This window comes from Ixodes scapularis, unplaced genomic scaffold, assembly GCF_016920785.2.
Source record: "Ixodes scapularis isolate PalLabHiFi unplaced genomic scaffold, ASM1692078v2 PGA_scaffold9__187_contigs__length_104089568, whole genome shotgun sequence".
Taxonomy (NCBI): domain Eukaryota; kingdom Metazoa; phylum Arthropoda; class Arachnida; order Ixodida; family Ixodidae; genus Ixodes; species Ixodes scapularis.
In genome coordinates this window covers 65,840,593-65,859,133 of record NW_024609884.1, presented here as the reverse complement: position 1 = coordinate 65,859,133, position 18,541 = coordinate 65,840,593, and the positions used below count along the sequence as shown (strand labels likewise).

General features: G+C 49.1%; 1 long non-coding RNA gene across 2 annotated transcripts; it reads right to left on the bottom strand.

Moving 5' to 3' along the window:
* Positions 1-5,023: 5,023 nt before the first annotated feature.
* Positions 5,024-14,343, bottom strand: LOC115317328. 2 transcript variants are annotated; one of them, XR_005717567.3, is made up of 4 exons: positions 14,320-14,343; positions 12,686-12,806; positions 6,929-7,039; positions 5,024-5,179 (listed from the first exon to the last, which is right to left on the bottom strand). It is a non-coding gene; the product is annotated as an uncharacterized LOC115317328 (long non-coding RNA). The 2 variants fall into 2 exon arrangements; XR_005717566.3 differs by lacking the exon at positions 5,024-5,179 and having other exon boundaries at positions 6,851-7,039.
* Positions 14,344-18,541: the final 4,198 nt, after the last annotated feature.

Here is an 18,541-nt window from a genome sequence, read left to right as displayed (position 1 = left end):
CTGCCAAACCGAGTACAATGTCGTCCCGTATTGAAAATTGCAGTCGCGAGGATGCCGCCGACGTCGAACTCACGACGCCGCCAAAACAGCCGCCGACATAATCCTGGAAGCCGCCATTTTTTTTAACTGTGCTCGTCTTGGCTTTAGCCAACTTCTCATCACGAATCCTCCTTGGAGAAGCGCAAAGAATCTTTGCGTACGCACGCTATTTCCGAGAAATAGCGCGCGCTAAAATTGCGCACGCAAAGCGCAACACCTGGTTTGCGTTCGGAGCATGCGCAGTGGCGACGACGCTATTCTTTGCGTGCGCAAAGCTTTAGCGTGCGCTATTCTAAAACTCCCTATTGCCACGCGTGTCGCCGAACGAGCGCGTGCGTGGTCGAATGGTTACCGCGCTAGACTGTCGCGCGGAAGGACTATAGTTCGATTTCAGTCAGTGGAACGGTCTTTTATTTATTCTTTCAAATTTGCGTTCTCGTGAGTTCGAGAGCATTCACGTTTGACGGAGTTTTGAATTGTCTACGCGCCGAAAGTTTTACGCCGAATGTTCCGCAACCAACGCGCGTACATAATGGACTCCAAACGGCGAGCGGAGTTAGTTTCGCCCCAGCGCTCGACCCTGCTGTTTCGCCTACATCAACGCCTGCGACGCTAACCTTTTTATATATTGTTTTGGGCGCAAGTTCGCCTCATTGAACGTTCAGTTTCTACAGTTATTCGCCGCCTCATCATTTGTCATTCGTGACAAAATGTTACAGCCTTCGCGTACTCTGGTAGTGGCACGTTCATACCGTTGAACTATACGGTACGCTTGGCCGTAGGGAGGCCGATGACGTCGCGGGCAAGTCGTAGGCGGGTCAGATATCGCGAGACTCACAGCGCTCTTCGGTGGCTGATTTTGAAACGCCCGCCAGAATCGAGCTGTTAGAACGAAAAATGCAGCCAGACGTTTGAAAAACAAGCGTGCAATTGTCATTAGCAGATATAGTTCATTTTAACTTGTATATGAACAAGAGAGGTATTTCATAAGTTTCGACTCATCTCTTTAATGAGAGTTCCTCTAGTGGCTCGTCTGAAGGAGTGTCTCCAGGAGTGGTGTGGCGTGGGTGTTGCGCGCCTGCGGTTCAGCCTTCAACTGCTTCAATCGTTCGCACAACGTAACTGCGAACTCCTGCTCAACTGTGGCCTAAGCGACGGGCCACTTCCTCCGGGGTGTCCCTCTTGCCGGCGGCGACCTGGTGCTTCTGCAGTGCCGCCTCCAAGCGCGACTTGTCCGCCAGTGACTCCTCCAAGCGTCGTTTCAGCGCGCTCATCTTAAGGCCGATCTGGCGCTCTTGCCGCGCCGCCTCCGCCACCTGCTGCTGCTGGCGCAGCCCCAGGCTGCTCACCTGACAGTCGTGCTCCCTTTGGGCCCGGCGGTGCTGCTCGAACTCTTCGTTGAGCTGGCGCATCAGCCGCATGCACGTCTGCTCTGAAGGATTTCTTCCATGAGTTTTTTCGAAGTGCGTGCCGCTTTCTCCTTCAGCCCGATCACCTTGGCCTGCTCCTGGACTTTCTTTCGCATCTCCTCAGCGCGCTCCTCCAGCTCCTTGATGCGCTTCCGCTCTTGTTCCGCGATGCGACTATGCTGGGACTTCTTGTTCACATCATTGCCAGACACCACCAAGACCGAGAGGTCGTCCCTATCCTTCTTTAGCAGCGCCACCTGACTTTCCAGCTCCTTGATTTTTGTATGGTACCTATAGCGCACCACGTCGAGGTGCACCGACTTCTCCTCCATGCGGGCAGCCAAATCCTCCTCAGCCTGCAGCATTTGGCGGGTCGATTACACAGGGGTGCTATGTTGCGAGAGGGAAATGACGTCAACGACACAGCAAACGCAGATTGGATGTTGACAGAAGAAAACGAAATCAACACCCAATCTCCGTTTGCTGTGTCTTTGACGTCACTTCCCTCTCCCTAGTCTCCTGGGAGTGCAAAAAGCGCAACATAGCCCCCAGGTCGCTAAACGCTCGTACGAATGGCGGAGTGGAAGGCACGGGCCCGCGCACAGCCAGCACGTCTTCGGCTGCTGATAATGATGGCGTTAGCACACACGAGAGCTCAAGGTCGCTGCTTTGAAGCGTTCTTCCGCAGAACGAGCGCGCGCGCTAGAAATGCACCTCTCAAAGCTGGAGGAGCGCGGGCTAGCTCGCGCTCCTGGCCGAGGGAGTGTTCGCATGCACGTTGCAAAAGAACTGGAAGCTCGCTATGAGCTCGCCCTCAGTAGTCGCGCACACAGCTGTGGCCGCCAGTGATGCGACGTAGTTGGCCGCGTTTCAAAATTTTCTCGGATCTTATACTCCAGGGTAAGGGGTTTGCACCTGGGCGTTCTAAAACCCGCCCGCGTCCAGCGTTTTTCAATCTGTGTTGTCACGTGACACGACCCGGCAGAGTAACTCCGATCTATTTGGGTAAGATTGGGAACACAGCCGTTGTCCCGGGGCCCGTACTCTCGTCAAGCTTCGGGGTGTTTGCCGCTTGGGGCGGGTCGGGGATCTATACGAAACGCAATGCGCAGGCCTTGTCTTCTAGGTGGTATTGGCTGAGTAGGGGCGCTTAAAGGGGTCATGAAACTATTTTCCTACTTCTTCCTCCTTAGCTTTAATCCTCAACTCAAATGCGAGTGAAATCACGTCGTCGTGACATTCTTCGGCACCGGTGCGATAACTCCTAGCTTCCGCCGTGCTTTTTATGCACACCATAGAACTTGTCATTCACCAGTGACGATAAGTTCCGTCAGGGCACTGATTGGCCACGAACGCGAATCCGAATATTCGTGGACGGATTTATTGTTGACGAGCGCATACGTCCAAGTGACGCAATTCTCGTGTCCAATGCGTGAGCTCGGCTCGGCTGACGTCAGTTTGGCACCGCTTTCGCGCTTTGGGAACCGCGGATGCATTATAGTGAAAAGGCGGACAGCTTTCGAAGAAAAGAAGGTACAAAATAGTCCACTATATTTTCAAATGTTCGTACCGAAAATATGGCTTTTGACTTTCTACCCTCTTTTGGCCAACTAAACGATCTGTGATTAGTAAAGTCCCAATTTAAAATCATTTATCCCAGCCCACAATTGGTTTCATGACCCCTTTAAACTGTTCTTACTTTCACTGTTGCAAGCTTTCTTTGTGTGCTAACGCAATCATTATCAGCAGCCGAAAACGTGCGGGCGTTGCGCGTGCTAGTGCGTTCCACTCCGCCATTAGTTGGAGCGTTCTGGGACTCGCACAACCGACCTTCCCGATGCTGCAGGCTAAGGAGGACCTGGCTCAACGTTTGCGCGCCGTCGAGGAGCACCTCGAGGTGGTGCACTCCCTGTACCAAGGAAAGATCCAGGAGCTGGAGAGGGAGGTGGAGCTGCTCATGAAGGAGAAGGACGACCTCTCCGCCTTGGTGGCGAATGGTAACAATGCCAACAAGAAGACTCGGGAGACTCGTACCTTGGAGCAACGGCGCAAGCGCATCAAGGAGCTGGAGGAGCGCGTTGCGAAGCTGCGAAAGAAAGTCCAGGAGCAGGCCACGGTGATTGGGCTGAAAGAGGAAGAACCAGATGCTAAGAAACTCAAAGAAGAAATCTTGGAGATGAAAAAAATGCGCGTGCGGCTGATGCGCCAGCTCAAAGAGGAGTCGGAGCAGCATCGCCGGACCCAAAGGGAGCGCGACCGCGAGGTGAGCACCCTGCGGCTGCGCGAGCAGCAGCGGGTGGCACAGGCGGCGCGGCAAGAGCGCCAGAGCGGCCTCATGATGAGTGCGCTGCAACGACGCATGGAGAACGCACTGGCCGACAAGTCGCGACTGGAGGCGGCACTGCAGAAGCAGCAGGTCGCCGCCGGCAAGATGGACACTACGGGGAAAATGGCCCATCGCATCCAGGGCACATTTCAGCAGGAGATCGCCCTTCCAGTGCGCAAACAATCGGAGGAGTCGCAGACTCAACTGCAGGCGCGCAACGCCAACACAAGACCACTCCGGGAGTTGCAGTCAAAGCTACTGGAACCTGAGGCCAACTCCGGGAGGCTCGGACAAGTCAAAGGGAGCAACGTGCGGCACAACGTTGCAGCGGCCACGAAGCGTCCGGAAGCGCTGCAAAAACGCTTGGACAGCGCCCGGTCCTGCAGGGAGCGCCTGGAGCTGCTGCAGACGCAGAAAGGAGAGCGGGCTGCCGCGGCGACTGCGCGGATGCTCGAGGGGCAGCCACCATATCGAGCGCAGCTTCCCGACGGCACGGTACTTCACCCTCCCGGCGATGATCTGCGGCAGGCATCGGGAGTTCGCCTGTTGACGGAGCAAGAGGTGGAAAACACCCTCGCCTTGACACTCCAAGACGTCCTCGAGGTCAAAGAGAAATAAAGCCTGCTCATGGTTTTGTGCTTTTCCTGTTTCCTTTTACCCCATACTCTATTGCACTTGAAATATATATATAAAAAAAAAAAAGGGGAATGCGACAGGCACGCTAGTTCGGAGGAAAAGCGAAGGCCCATGCATCATGGTGTGCCCACCGAACTGACCTATCATAGCCCTAAACATAAAAATACAATAACATAAAAAGGGTGTCGTCCCAAACCGGCTGAAGCCTCAATTCGGCTATTGCCTCAATTCGGCTAGAAGTTTCAATTCGGCTGGACGTTCCAGTTCGGCTACATCCTCAATTCGGCTAGAAGCTTCAATTCGGCTGGACGCTTCAGTTCGGCTAGAAGTTTCAATTCAGCTGGACGCTTCAGTTTGGCTAAATCTTCAGTTCGGCTACAAGTTTCAATTCGGCTGCATGCTTCAGTTCGGCTAGATCCTTGTTTCAATTCGGCTGGACATTCCAAGTTGATCAAGCTAGACATCCAAGCATAAGGTGCCCCCAATTCTTTTTAGAGATACATTAACTATACCTGCGTCTTGCCTTAACATTGCAACCTGTAAGCTCAGATCAATAAGTTCAAGTAGCTACGAAGGCTTTGGGCACAGAAACATATGTGTTTGTGTTGTTTGTTCTGTGGAGCGGCTGTGCAAACACCAGGTCTCTGATTCAAAGTAATTTATTTACGTGCCCAAAGAATGCATTACAGCAGTCCAAAGATTGCTTCTTCCAGTGCTGGCCACTGTTCACGTGAAATGGACAGGACGCCTTGGCAGCTCCTACGTCAAACTGAGTTGAAGAAAAAAAGAAGATACCTGCATCAGTTATGAGACAAAACAATGTGGTAGGGGTTCAATCCAATGATTTACATCTTCAGGAGACTAAAAGGAATGTAACAAAAGACCTGTAATGTTTTTCAAGGTCACAAATTTGCCTCAAAACTGGCTAAACACACCAGTAGCTATGACTGACCTCGTAACCAAAACCTTACGTCTGCAAAAAATTGTTTGGCGACATTTCATTTTCAAATTCGGTCCTCATCGTATTTTCAAAGTGAAAGTTTCTACTGGCAGTGTTAAAAATATGTTAAGAAGGAGGTTTGGGCGAGTTTGTGTTGCATACTCCTCCACAGTGCGAAAAATTCGCAACCAGGCACAGGCACACACAAAAGGAAAAGACATTCATGAAGCACTGACTTGCAACTCAGACTTGTATTTTTTCTTCTCTACCTGCGCCTGTCTTTTTAAACAATAAGACATTTTTTTTAGTTATTTTTGGTTTCATCTGGATGCAAGATAATCTAATTCTTTTTTCTGATAAATTTAGACAAGGTTTAGTGACACAGTTTTCTTCTTACCTCACAATCTTTTCAATAATTTCCCTAATTAGTTGATTATTATTTTTACCTATTACGGGGTAGTTTTTTTTTAGTTCTGCTTGACATCTGCAATCTTGGCAATGTATGCCTAAGTGTCCAGAAGTGATTCTGTTTATGCTGTAGTTGTGTTCCCCTAGTCTATGTGACATCAGTATATGTGACGTTGGGGGTGGGGAGGGGTTGGGCTTCGGCAGTAGAATTTGTTTCCAACTGATTAGAAGAATTTCGATGGCAACAAATGAAGCCTGTGCAACCCCAACATTTCCTCAGCAGCACGAAAGAAACATGTTCCATTCTGTTCTCTGATGTGGTTGTGCTAGCCATGCTCCCAACAAATAAGAGTTTAGAACAAACCATTTGGGCTTCGTAATGTTAAGAGGGGTACAGTTTCTATCATAAAGGAAGACACTAGCCCGCAGATTTTGTGGGACCAGCGAAGGCGGCGGAACTTTCTAGATTTCACCCTTCACCCCGCACAGCCATGCCGCGCAGCACGTTCCCGTGGTACCCACGGCTGTGAGTAGCAAGTATTTCACGGAGCCTTTAAAAAGGGGGGGGGGGGGGAGGGGGGTAAAACAAACTTTTTCAGTGACCGAATCGAGGAGACTGATAGCTTAATGTACCGACACCTGGATAAGTAACCCTGGTTTGCAAGTTTTGTCGTGGGAGAGTTGGTATTAACTAGGGTGCACTGCGAGTTGTAGAGCATCTAGAGTCAGACCGCCATATTCAGCTCAAGAAACCTCATCTAGGCACAGGCAAGTCCTTCTGTAATCATTGAGACTACAAATTAATTCATACACTTGTGTCTGGTTACTATTTCTGTTTCTTTTGACTTTCTGAGAATTGGGAAAATCAGCGAGCAAATTTAATATCTGAATTCTGAAAAACTGAGAATTTAATCAAAACAAGCTCTGAGGAACATCAAATTTTCGACAAAGGTAAGCTCCGGAAAACACCCTCCAAATGCCACAAAGGATCAATTCTGGAAACACGGAAAGCCGCTTATAGTGATGCTGCTATATGTCACGCCAGGGGTAGCCAGGCAGGCTCTGGTGCAGCTTGGTTATGACCTTCCTCGCAAAGGGAAGTTTTGGCATTGCATATGAGGCGATACTTCCCCAACTCTAGAGGTTACCTTGGCAGAGTAATGGAAGTACCTATGCTCTTAAGTGCGGTAACTGCCCAGGCCACCTTGGAAGGTCTTCAGCACAAGGCACGCACCACCGTCTGTCGTAGGTATGATGTGCTGCAATGTCTGATGACACACACTGCAGCGAAACAAAACACATTTTCCTGTGAAACAATATCCATAGCTGCAATCTCCGTACCAGCACATTGCATGAGTAGCTAATCTCATTGTGCACTTCTTTCTACATTAGAAGCACAGTTTAGCCTGAAGGCGTCGGCATATTTCGGTTCCAAGTATAAAGAGTCACTCATACAGATTTACGTCGAACAAAAATATTTTACCACGCCCGTGGCTGTGGCAGAAAATACTAAGAAAGGCGAGATAAATCGACGATTGCATGCTTCAAATGGTCAGAAATGGGAGGAAAGTGCTCTAGACACTTTCCTCCCATTTCTCCTCCTGTGAACAGCAAGGTCCCCATGAGTGGTGCAACCGGTGGTTTCTACGCGGTGCTCGAACGTGATTAATTTACAATGTTTGGATACCATCATTTCAGTCATGTTGCCATTATATCGATACCTAAAGAACTGTCCGACGCCGATTGAAAAAAATTGTAACAGCTCATTCATGGCTTTGTTAGCTTTGGTTGCTCCCATTACGGCATAAAGTGTTTGTTCACCAAATAAATGAAGCACTCCCGAGCTTCATCCAGTTCGTCAATGAAGGCTTTGTTCCTGTTCGAAGCTAGATCTTTGCTCAAAAAGCACTTCGAAATTACAAACAAATCCACATCGACTCTCAGCAACCCTCATCTCATTGGATTGCAGTGTAGTTTTCGCCCAAAGGAGCCACAAGTAACGACTCTTGAGAACAAAATAGTTATCTATAAAAGCTAGACACAATGCATGGTTCCGGCTTTTGAGCACAAGGTATTTGAAGGTCTTTCGGAAAACGCGACAAAAGCTTAGAATTTCTACAAGAGCTTAAACGTAAAACAATTTCAGTTTTCCTCGTATCTGCCTGAACTGGGCGGAGCCACCGGAACGACCCGACGTTAGCAAGATCCAAAGCATCTGTCGGAAACTACTGTGTGCAGCACGCTGAAGCAGCCATCTTTCCGACTCTTTGCACACTGGCTCACATTGTTTCGACGCACATGTGTCTTGCATTTAACGTTTTGATGGCAGCCTTTCAATTCTAAGAACAAAGCGTCAAGTGCTAGCCTGGCTGTCACTAACACTGTTCACACACACAGTTGCTTAATGCGAAGTGTAAACAAGAATGCCCATGACATGCTGGAAAGGACAGCCTACCACATAGGCAGTACGGCCACGCATGTCCAATCAAAGCTCGCAGGATGCTGTACATAGACTGCGCGACACTGTTAAGCACTAGGCACAACAAAGAAACAAATGCACCTTGATCCTACGAGAAAACTCGGATGACACAGAGTATAGTAAGACTTCCGAAGCGTGTAACTGGGTTCATGAGCTTTTAATCACTCCCGCGACACACACCTGCACACAATGTGTCGTCCGAATTTACCCATTGGATCAAGGTACATTAAATTTTTTTTACACTGCCAAATGGAAGGGAAGGTGCGACAACACTATCCTTTTGTCTTACCCTAGCATGAACTAGCTGGTAATGGTACAATCACAAGCGAGTTGCTTTCACTGGTGTCCCTCCTGCTCAAGTTCTCGTACAACCAAACAGCAATTAAACGCAGGGCGCTCGCTCGCACTTGTAACCACTCCGGCTAGGCCATGCTAAGACGCGACAAACCATGGCAGGAAGCCTGCCACTACAGCATGTCGGCCGCCGGGCATGACTGGCGAGTGCAAGCACCACGTGAGTCACATGAATGTCCCGCAAAAGCTGCGTGACTTAAAAGAACCCAGATGAAACGCCCTTCGTTGTGCCATTCAGTGGTGCAGGGGTAGAACATCGGGCTCTTAATCAAAAGGCTGTGGGCTCGATCCCCTTTAGGGGAGGCATATCATTGATCTTCTTTCACTAGCTTTACAAAACTAACGGCAGAAGCGGAAACATACGCCCTCCAACTTAGCCAATTAAACTGGATGCAACTTTGTAACAAAATCCAAGGAACGCTGGGGACCCGTCGAACTTGGCACCTGCTACGCTCCCTGTTGGGGACCGGCGAGTCCAAGGCGGTCACGACCCACCAACTCCGCCGATTAATTCACAACCACCCGGGTACTGAAGCCGATTTGTTAGATGAGCTCAAACAACCTTTGGCGGCCCCGTCACACGCCCAACCCAAGCGGGCACCAGACTACACGGGTGACCCCAACCCTGAAATGGACGAGCCATTCTCACTGGCTGAAATCGAGGCGGCGGTATACACTCTCACCCGCAACACCACCCCGGGTCGAGACAAAATACCCAACAAGCTACTCCGAAACCTCGATCACGTAGCACTGGAAAATCTGCTAGACTATATCAACGACTGCTGGCTGGCGGGCTCCCTGCCTCCTCAGTGGAAACACGCGGACATCACTCTTATTCCAAAACCCGGCAAGCCCCTGAACCCCAAGAATCTCAGGCCCATCTCCCTCACTTCCTGCGTTGGCAAGCTGTTCGAACACATGGTCCACAACCGGCTGTCGCCTCACATTGAGGACAAAGACTACTTCCCCGACACAATGTACGGCTTTCGCCCGCATCTGTCCACTCAGGACATACTGCTTCAGCTCAAGGAGGAAGTACTGGACAGCTTGAATAACCACAGCAAGCGGTCGATCTTGACCCTAGACATTAAGGGGGCATTCGACAACATTTCACACCAGGCCATCCTTCAAGGCGTCGCATCCACTAACTGTGGCGAGCGCACATACAAATACTTCGCCTCATTTCTCACCAACCGCACGGCAACAGTGGGTATCGGACACCTTCGATCCGACACGTTCACAACAATACCAAAAGGAACGCCACAAGGGTCGGTAGTGTCCCCCCTACTGTTTAACATCGCCATGAAGGACTTGCCACCCCTATTACAAGCCATCCCAAACCTACATCACGCCATCTACGCAGACGATCTAACACTCTGGGTCCCCACCGGATCAACGGGGGACCAACAAGACGCACTTCAAGCAGCCATCCAGGTGACCCAACAATACCTGCAACCCAGGGGACTTGAATGCGCCCCAGAAAAATCTGCCCTTCTAACGCTGTGCAAGAGAACATACAAGAAAAACAAAGACCCCATACCAGATCCAGAGCTCACCATTGACAACCAACCCGTCCCCAACGTCCCACACCTTCGCATCTTGGGCCTCAACATACCAAAAGATGGCTCAGGCGCCCAGACCATCCTCTTCCTGCAGCGCACACTAACTCAACTCATGCACCTCATCCGCAGAGTCTCCCATCGCCACTTTGGACTACAAGAAACCGACACTTTACGCATCATTCAAGCTATCCTTATCAGCCGAGTCACGTACGGGACACCGTACTTGGCCCTGAAATCCGCGGAGAAGGAGAAACTGAACGTTGCCATTCGCCAAACCTACAAGGCCGCCCTGGGACTACCCCCAAAGACGGCCACACGAAAACTCCTACAACTCGGCGTCCATAATACATGGGAGGAAATACAAGAAGCCCATCGAGTCTCACAATTCACCCGACTGAAACTCACATCGGTAGGAAGAGCTACGCTCTACCGGCTCGGTTACACGCCTCCTGCAGAATGCGAGCAGAAGAAACGCATCCCTCTCGCCATCCGACATTCCATCAAAGTCGCACCTATTCCAAGAAACATGCATCCCATCTACAACAAGGCACGGCGAGAAGCCCGGATACGAGCCCTCAAAACCCAATACGAACACTCCCCGGATTCTTCTTTTACTCGCTACACGGATGCTTCCCCGTACCCCCAACAACCAGCCCACGCCGTGAGCGTCACCGACGCCCATTGCAAAGAACTGACGGCAGCTACAATTCTCACTACGTCTATCGAGACAGCAGAAGAGCTCGCCATTGCTTTGGCGGCCACCACTGGCAACGAATATATCACTGTACTGACCGACTCTCAAGCCGCTTGCCGCAACTTCCTACTTGGCCGCATATCACCAACGGCCCTCAAAGTTCTACAAAACGTACGTCAACTCCCAGAACTCCATATCGTCTGGACCCCCGGACACGAGTCCTTCGAGGGAAACGAAGCGGCACACGCCGCTGCCCGCGCTCATATACACCGGGCAGTTTCTCAAGAAGGCGACGACACGCAAACCCCGTGCACTTTCAAACCTACTCCTCTTAAGAAATACGCGGACATCCTCGCTCATTACCGCCACGAACGACGACAATTCCCGCCACCGCACCCCCGCCTATCCAGAGCCGAAGCGACCGCTTTTCGTCGGCTACAAACTAACTCGTATTCCCACGGCACTCTACTGCACGCCATGTACCCCACCCTATATTCTGCTACCTGCAAATTTTGCTCCCAGCCTGGCACCCTGTACCACATGGTCTGGGAGTGTCAGCAAACCCCATCCCTCGCCCCCAACCCTCACGCAACCTACGAGCAGTGGGTGGGCCAGCTGACCAGTTCCGACCTCTCAGCCCAGCGTAGCCTGGTGGAGAGAGCCCGGAAAGTCAGCGCGGACCAGGGCTTCCCGGACTAGAGGAGGCCCCCCACCGGGCGGGCGCCCAACCATCAGCGCCTGAAGCTCTATTTATTAAAAGTTTATTCCTCCTCCTCCTCCTCTCCTTCGACGTGCTTCCATGACCGACTGGGTAATCCATGTCTATCTACAACAACTGGATCGGTCATTGCGTGCTCTCAACTCTAGATATATAACACACCGTATGATAAAACGAACATCCCGCAACGCTTACCATAGGAACCGTCACTGGCACCACTAACAGTGACAAGGTGCAACGCAATATCGCATCGCTTCGGTCTAGCCCAGCAAGAAAAGATTGCGCAATCTGTCAGCTGCAATCCATTGGGAAGCAAAATAGCCTCTCTGTATGTTTCGATTGAATCGGTGCTGTGTGCAGAGTCAACGCTCTATGTGCGAGCCTAGCAACTGTGTATATCCTTGCTGAGTGAGTACTCTGGGCTGCACTGGAAATTATTTTCTAGCATGCATTGTTCTCATCAAGAAGAGCATCAAACTATCACCGTGGTCCTAAATAGCATGGATGCGGCGCAGCGTTCAATGTGAACTCTTTCGTACGCTACAAAAATATTACCGTCTACTTCCGCAAAAAGAGAAAACATTTTCGAAATTTCACTAAAAGCATATTCTGAAAACATGGAACGTTACCTATAGCCACTCCAGTGTATTATATACTACGGCAGGGGTGGCCCGGCTGACCCGGCCTAAGAGCCGCAAACAAAATCACAAACTTTTCAAAAGTCGTGGGGGGGGGGAGGGGCTGATTTTTGTTTAGAGGAATAAACGAAACTCGAACATATTTCGGTCTATCCGAGTCAAAAGCAGTTCAATTGTGCGTAAGCCAGCAGTAGCACAACACTACCAAACCCCAACCTGTTTTTCGATTTAAAACGCGTTTCATTTCTCTTTTAGGGGAAGTGCTCCGGAAGGGAGGAAGGGGAGAGGAGGGTTAAGGGAGGGAGCGGCGAGTCGCACTTTAACACACGGAGAGCTGCATGCGGCTCGCGAGCCGCAGTTTGGCCACCCCTGTACTAGAGCATCACCATGCAGGTTCTCAAGGAGCTTGGGAACGGCCTTTACCTCGAAATTAATTCCTGGCACTGCATACTAGACGATACCTTCTGTAGTCTATGGGTTACCTTTGCAGGGAGATGGAGGCATCCATGATCACACGTACGATAATTGCCAATGTTGCGCATCATCATAGAAGGTCTTCAAGAAGCAGGCAACTTGTCCTGTCGATGGAGACCCACACATATCCTGCATATGTGGGTAAAGTGCCTAAAATTTAATTAAATTACAACTACAACTACTTCTCTCCAAAAGAATCATGGCATGAAAGCTTGTCGCTTTTCATAGATGGGGCTCGCTAACACAGCCTGGCCTTTTTATGCCGGCCAGGGCCTCAAGAGTGTTTTTTAGCGGCCCGTCACACGCCCTCAAAGTTGAACTTGTGTCGTATTCAAAATTCGGAAGAAATGCCTACTACCCAGAAGGATAGACTTGTAGCAGAGGGTCATGATGTTAGCTCCGTAGCCCCCGCAACCCAACCTCCATTATCGCCTACCCCTTTGCAGTCTACTTCCTCGCCCATCATGACTACCCGTCACCCCTTGTGGTTGACTGTTGGTCGTAGGGAAGGACTGGCTGGCACTGGTGGGCTCTGCGCCTCTACTCATCCCAATCCCCAAATGGAGACTGCGGCTGCCCGGTGACATCCGTCGTCTGCTTCCTTTCTTCGGTACTTTGCTTCGGTTAAGGAACTGTTTTTTGCAGATAGTTTTAACGTGTTGAACTAGCTTACCCACTAATTTCAACGGCAATTCATCTTGGAAGTGCCCGTGCAAAGCTGGTGTCGAGATGTGTGGTGATATCAACCGCAGAGAGTGCCTGAAGAATTTTAAGGTTGCTCAAACGATTTGTGGCTTTATTTGGACGCACTTTATGACAAACAAATCAGCGGCAAGCGGCTCACAGTCAGATCTTCTAAATTGCCAATCGCGACACTTCCCTGATGACTTGCTAAGTGCTTAGATATGGTCAAAAAACTTCCAAGTGAAACATATTTCTTCAGACTACGGAAGCGGAAAACGCTCTGCTTCTAGGGGCGCGATGACCCAGGTCCCCTCTGCAGCCGATCGAGCCTTCGGACAGCGCTCGAATGCGTGCTCAGAGTGCCGTCCAGTGTTACTTTGGTGCCATCGGATGGCACTCAGGTACAGCCTGGATTAAAACAGTTCGCATTTATTGTGATTGCGGTCACCGTGTAGGTCACACACAAAGGTGAAGAGGAGGTGAGACAAGGTCCGGGTCAATATCATATTAGCGAATGACATTTTAGCGAACAGCGACATTTGAGCGAATGGACGTTTTAGCGAATAACCGGGGTGCGCGTTAACCCATCCGCCGCGCTGCGCTTTACGCCGCATCGCGACGACAGTCTGCGGCGGCTCATTACAAAAATGTGAACCCATCTGGCCCACCCGAAAACGCCGCTTCGCGGCGTCCAACTATTCGCTAAAGTGTCATTCGGTGAAACATGGGCGTTCGCTAAAACGTCATTCGATCAAGTGAGTGCCTTTTATTCCTAGAGCTCGCCTGTTCATCGCAGTTCGCCCAGTCTGCCGCTCTCGGCTGCGCTCGCTATCTCCCATCCGCTCTGATAAAACCCACAAGAAAGAACGAGTGCACGGGTGTGGTGGGCCTGTGGTTACGGAAAATGCTTTGTGGCCACTTCCCGAACTTATGCTACCATGCTTTCGTGGATACTCACCCTTGATGAACGAACTGTGAAGTTAGACCGGTCAGTGATTCGGTATTACTTTCGCTGCAATCGGAGGCGTTGATTTGAACCGCTCGTTCTCGAAATAGGAGCCTTGTCTTGAGCAAAGCCATCCAATAACTCAAAGGCCGCAACTACGTCGCACAGAACGCTCTACCTGCGCCACATGCGTTGCGCCATCTTGGGTCCCATTGTTGCTAGGTGGGAAAACAAAAGTCAGTAGATAGAACTTAATCGAACTTCTAAAAATCAGTTCATAAAATTATCAACGTTAAAAATTATGTACTTCTTTTACTACCAGACTAATCTTTTAGCATATTTTATAAACTATAAAACAACAGTTTAGCTAAAAATGTATTCCCAAATTGAGCTATAATTAAAACAAAAACAACTCTGCTATACTAAAATTAGTGTTATTTTTATTGCGTCTTTCTGTTGGAATGTCCGGCAGAAATGTTTTAACGTCCAAAATTCGCTTTGACTGTATCAAGTATTCCGATGACTTGACTCAACGCGGCAATACAAAAACCCAAACACTTCTACGTGAAAACGAAACTGCGTGGATGCGAGTTGCGAAACCTCTCGGTGGTCTGGAAACACTGTGCGGGCGGCCGTCTTGAGTTTCGGTTTCTTCGCATTTCCTTCCAGGGCATGGACGCTCTGCCACTGAGTGCGATTCGAAAATTTTATTGTTTTCTGACTTCCGACCGATCACCCAACGTGGACAAAGAGCTAGGCCGTCATGCGCTTCATCTCTGAGGACACTTTGAATTCTTTTTTCGATGCGAACACGGATGAAATCGTACTGTTTAGCGGTGGACTGCTCTACGGTATTACATGCGACTCAAAGATATATATATATATATTTTTTTTTTTATTGGCAAAAGGTGATTTATTTTTATTTTTTTAGAAAGCTTTGTGTTTTAATGAAAACTGTGCCCTGGGAAATATTTTTCGGGCGTTGCAAGAGCTTAAATTGGTTTCAGATAGCATTGACCTGAAGCACAGTTGACGGATGTTTCACTATTAATGAAGATTTGTTCAACCCTGGCAGGATAACTGCATTGACTTTCTTAAGACTAAACAATTATTTTTACCTTGGCTGCGACAAAAAAAAAAAAAAAGAGATGTAAAAGCATGAGTTTGTGAAATGAGGTTGGCACCACCCCTGTTGCTCCACTCGACGTCCGCAACGTAAGTTTTTGCCGCCGCGGCCGTCGAGTTTTTAGCCATTGCGATAGCAAAATCCCTTCTCTATGAATGTTGAGCAAACAGACACGCAGTCTGTGTCTGTTATGTTTTCTGTTCAATAATATTTTAACAACAAACTTCTGTTTTATCTTAGATGTGTTTTACAAACCTCGTTTACCGACGCCAGATAAAGTGTATAGAAATCGCTGCAAAGCAATGAGGTTGTTTTTTTTGGCTTTCCAAATTAATTATTTATATCTTTATTATATGACATTAAAACGAGGGCTCTGTGGTGTTTTCAACATTTGTTGTTACTGTTAACCTTACGCATCTTCAATTGTAGTTTGTGGCGTAGAATATTAAAACTCTCGGTGTTTTCCGCACACATTGAGCTGCTTGCGCATCAAGAAAAAGCGCAAACCGACTCTACAACGCGCATAAAAAAATTCATAAGCAGGTTCGGTACAACTTCGTGAACCGATTGGAGCCCAGTTCGACAGTTGTAAATGTCTTCACGCCGCGCGATAACGTCCGCATGTTTTTTTTTTTTTTTTTTTTTTGCGTTGTCATCGATTGTTTTCCTCAAATTTTTCTCAAGATTTGTGAGACAAAATATCAATTATGAAAAAAAGCTGCAAAAAAAAAAAAAAAAAAAAAAAAAAACGCCCGTTCCTGTTTACGTCAAGAATTTGGGAGTCGCTACCAGGTGGATCCTATTCGCATCCCAAAACAATATTGAATCGATGTTCTTTTTTTTTTTTTTTTTTTTTTTTTTTACAGATAACGCAAAGCTACCTGGTTACGTCAGCGCTGAATCAACATTAGAAACCGGGACCTAGGCACTTCGCATGAAGCGCAGCAACAGGAGCAACCTAAATGCTGTATACGAGACACGGACATGCCGCAGTGACTCGCGGTTCTAGCATGAAAGCTAGATCTGTGCTGTATGTGGGGACAAAAATATCAACGCGTGATTAGCACGTGTAGCCGCCGCAGTGAGGTAAAGCCCATCTATTTTGGGAAAGGTGGCGCCATTCATTGCTGTGGAAATGCTCGAGACACGTGCCGCGCGTCGCATCTGGGTAGAGCATAACGTCTGCTGCGCTGTGCAGCCATGATCTTCCCAAGTGCGGCACGTGCCTCGTGGATCGACGCACCTTGTGCTCCTTTGAAACATGACGCGGCTTTACAGTGAGGATCGCTGAAGCGCCCCCTTACGTGCTTCTCGCCGCGAATACATTCGTGTTATCTTAGTACGGACTAAGCCCCAAGGCTACGAGCGCGAGCTCCTAGTGTGACAGCGGCACGGCTAAACGAGCGCTCTTCTTTATTAAATGGAGGGTTTTGTGGAGATGTTGGCACTGTCTATTCAGTGCCGGCTACTCCACTACGGTTGATTGGTCTTGGTAATATATACACTTGAGAGCCACTTAGGATGTATAGTTCAAGTTAAAAATACCCTGAAAGCTGTGTACTCATATATACATACGGATGGGCATATAAACCACACTCACGCGCACAGAAGTAACGATGCTACACCGTATGGTACGTAGTTGCGCACCCCAGGCAACGTTCCCAGTTGCAGGACCGACTGTAAAAGTTATTGACACCAAGTATAAGATTTCGAATGGAGGCTGATGCCGCGTGCTCCATTTTTGTTTTCTTGGTTTAAATATTTTTATCCACTAGCGCGCGTGGATAGACGCTTTAATGCCGCTTTATGTAGGCACGCTCGCGTCCTCGCCAGACAACACGGCCACCGCTCCGCCATCGCTCCCTCTGGCCAGACAAAGGAGCCCCGCAAAAGATGGACCGTTTGCAGTACTCATCTCTAGGGGTGTCGCGAACCGGCCGCGGTTCGAGTTCGACCAGGTTCGACTTTTTCGAACTTTTAGTGAAAAGTTCGTCGAACCTTGTATTGAGGTTCGACTCGTGTGCGCATGCGCGACAGGCTGGCCAGTTGGCTTCGGATTGGATGGTAATGGCTAAGAGATGAATTAAGTGCAACGCTGATCGGCTATTTCAGTCAATACAGTACTAAAATTTAAGTTATTAACTTCTTCAGTGAATAGAATTAGTTTCTTTTAATTGCAGTTGTTCACACAATAAAATAACCTTTTGCATAAAAAAAGAAATTCTCCAAACCTAGACATGCTTGTATCAAAGTCTGGCCACACTGTCCACAAAGTCGAACCGGTCGAAACTGGTGAAAAGTTCGAAGGTTCGTCGAACCGGTTCGACCCAGTCGAAATCCCGAAAGTTCGACCAAAAAATCTTGTTCGACAAAAGTTCGCGACACCCCTACTCATCTCTTTGAAAATATACGTATTACTAAATTACCCAAGCATCAAGGAGAATGCAGGGACTGGGGTTCCAGGCGCCGCACGCGCATGCCTTCCCCGTATAAAAGATTCGAAGTAAATAACCAAAATAAAGCGTTGACGAAAAGTTACGGCTGTGAGGCCAGCACGTGCGCCGCGTGGAACACCAATTCCTGAGGTCTATTGCTGATCGCGCTTCCCCGCTTGGTCGCTGAAGTGCTACACTCCGTTTCACCTTATGTTGTACCGCGAGCTCATAGCGTTAGAGCTACTCTTAACGCACGACAGCTTGTGCCGCCTTGATGTGCCCTAGAGCAAGAAGCTCGCGCTTGTAGCCTTTTCTGCGGTACATCATAAGGTGAAACAGAGTATAGTGAAGTCACCGGACAGCCATCTTGCAAATAGACAAATTGCGGTTTTGCTAGCGTTACAGAGGCCGCCGCCAGCGTGCTGGAGAAACGTTTTCTACTCGTTCGTCGTCATTCGCAGAAGATGTTTTCAAAGACCCTGTGGAAGCGTTGAGACTTACTGTTGAGAACACGTGGAAAATTTTACGAAAGCGCAGTGCCGCACGAAAAAGGCACAATTCGTCGAGAGCAAGTTTCGCCGGTCTCGCAACGTAATCAAAGTTTCCTTGTCACGCCGAAGTGCTACGTCTCTGTGCCTTCGCACGCTTGGATACCGATCAAGATTCTGGCATC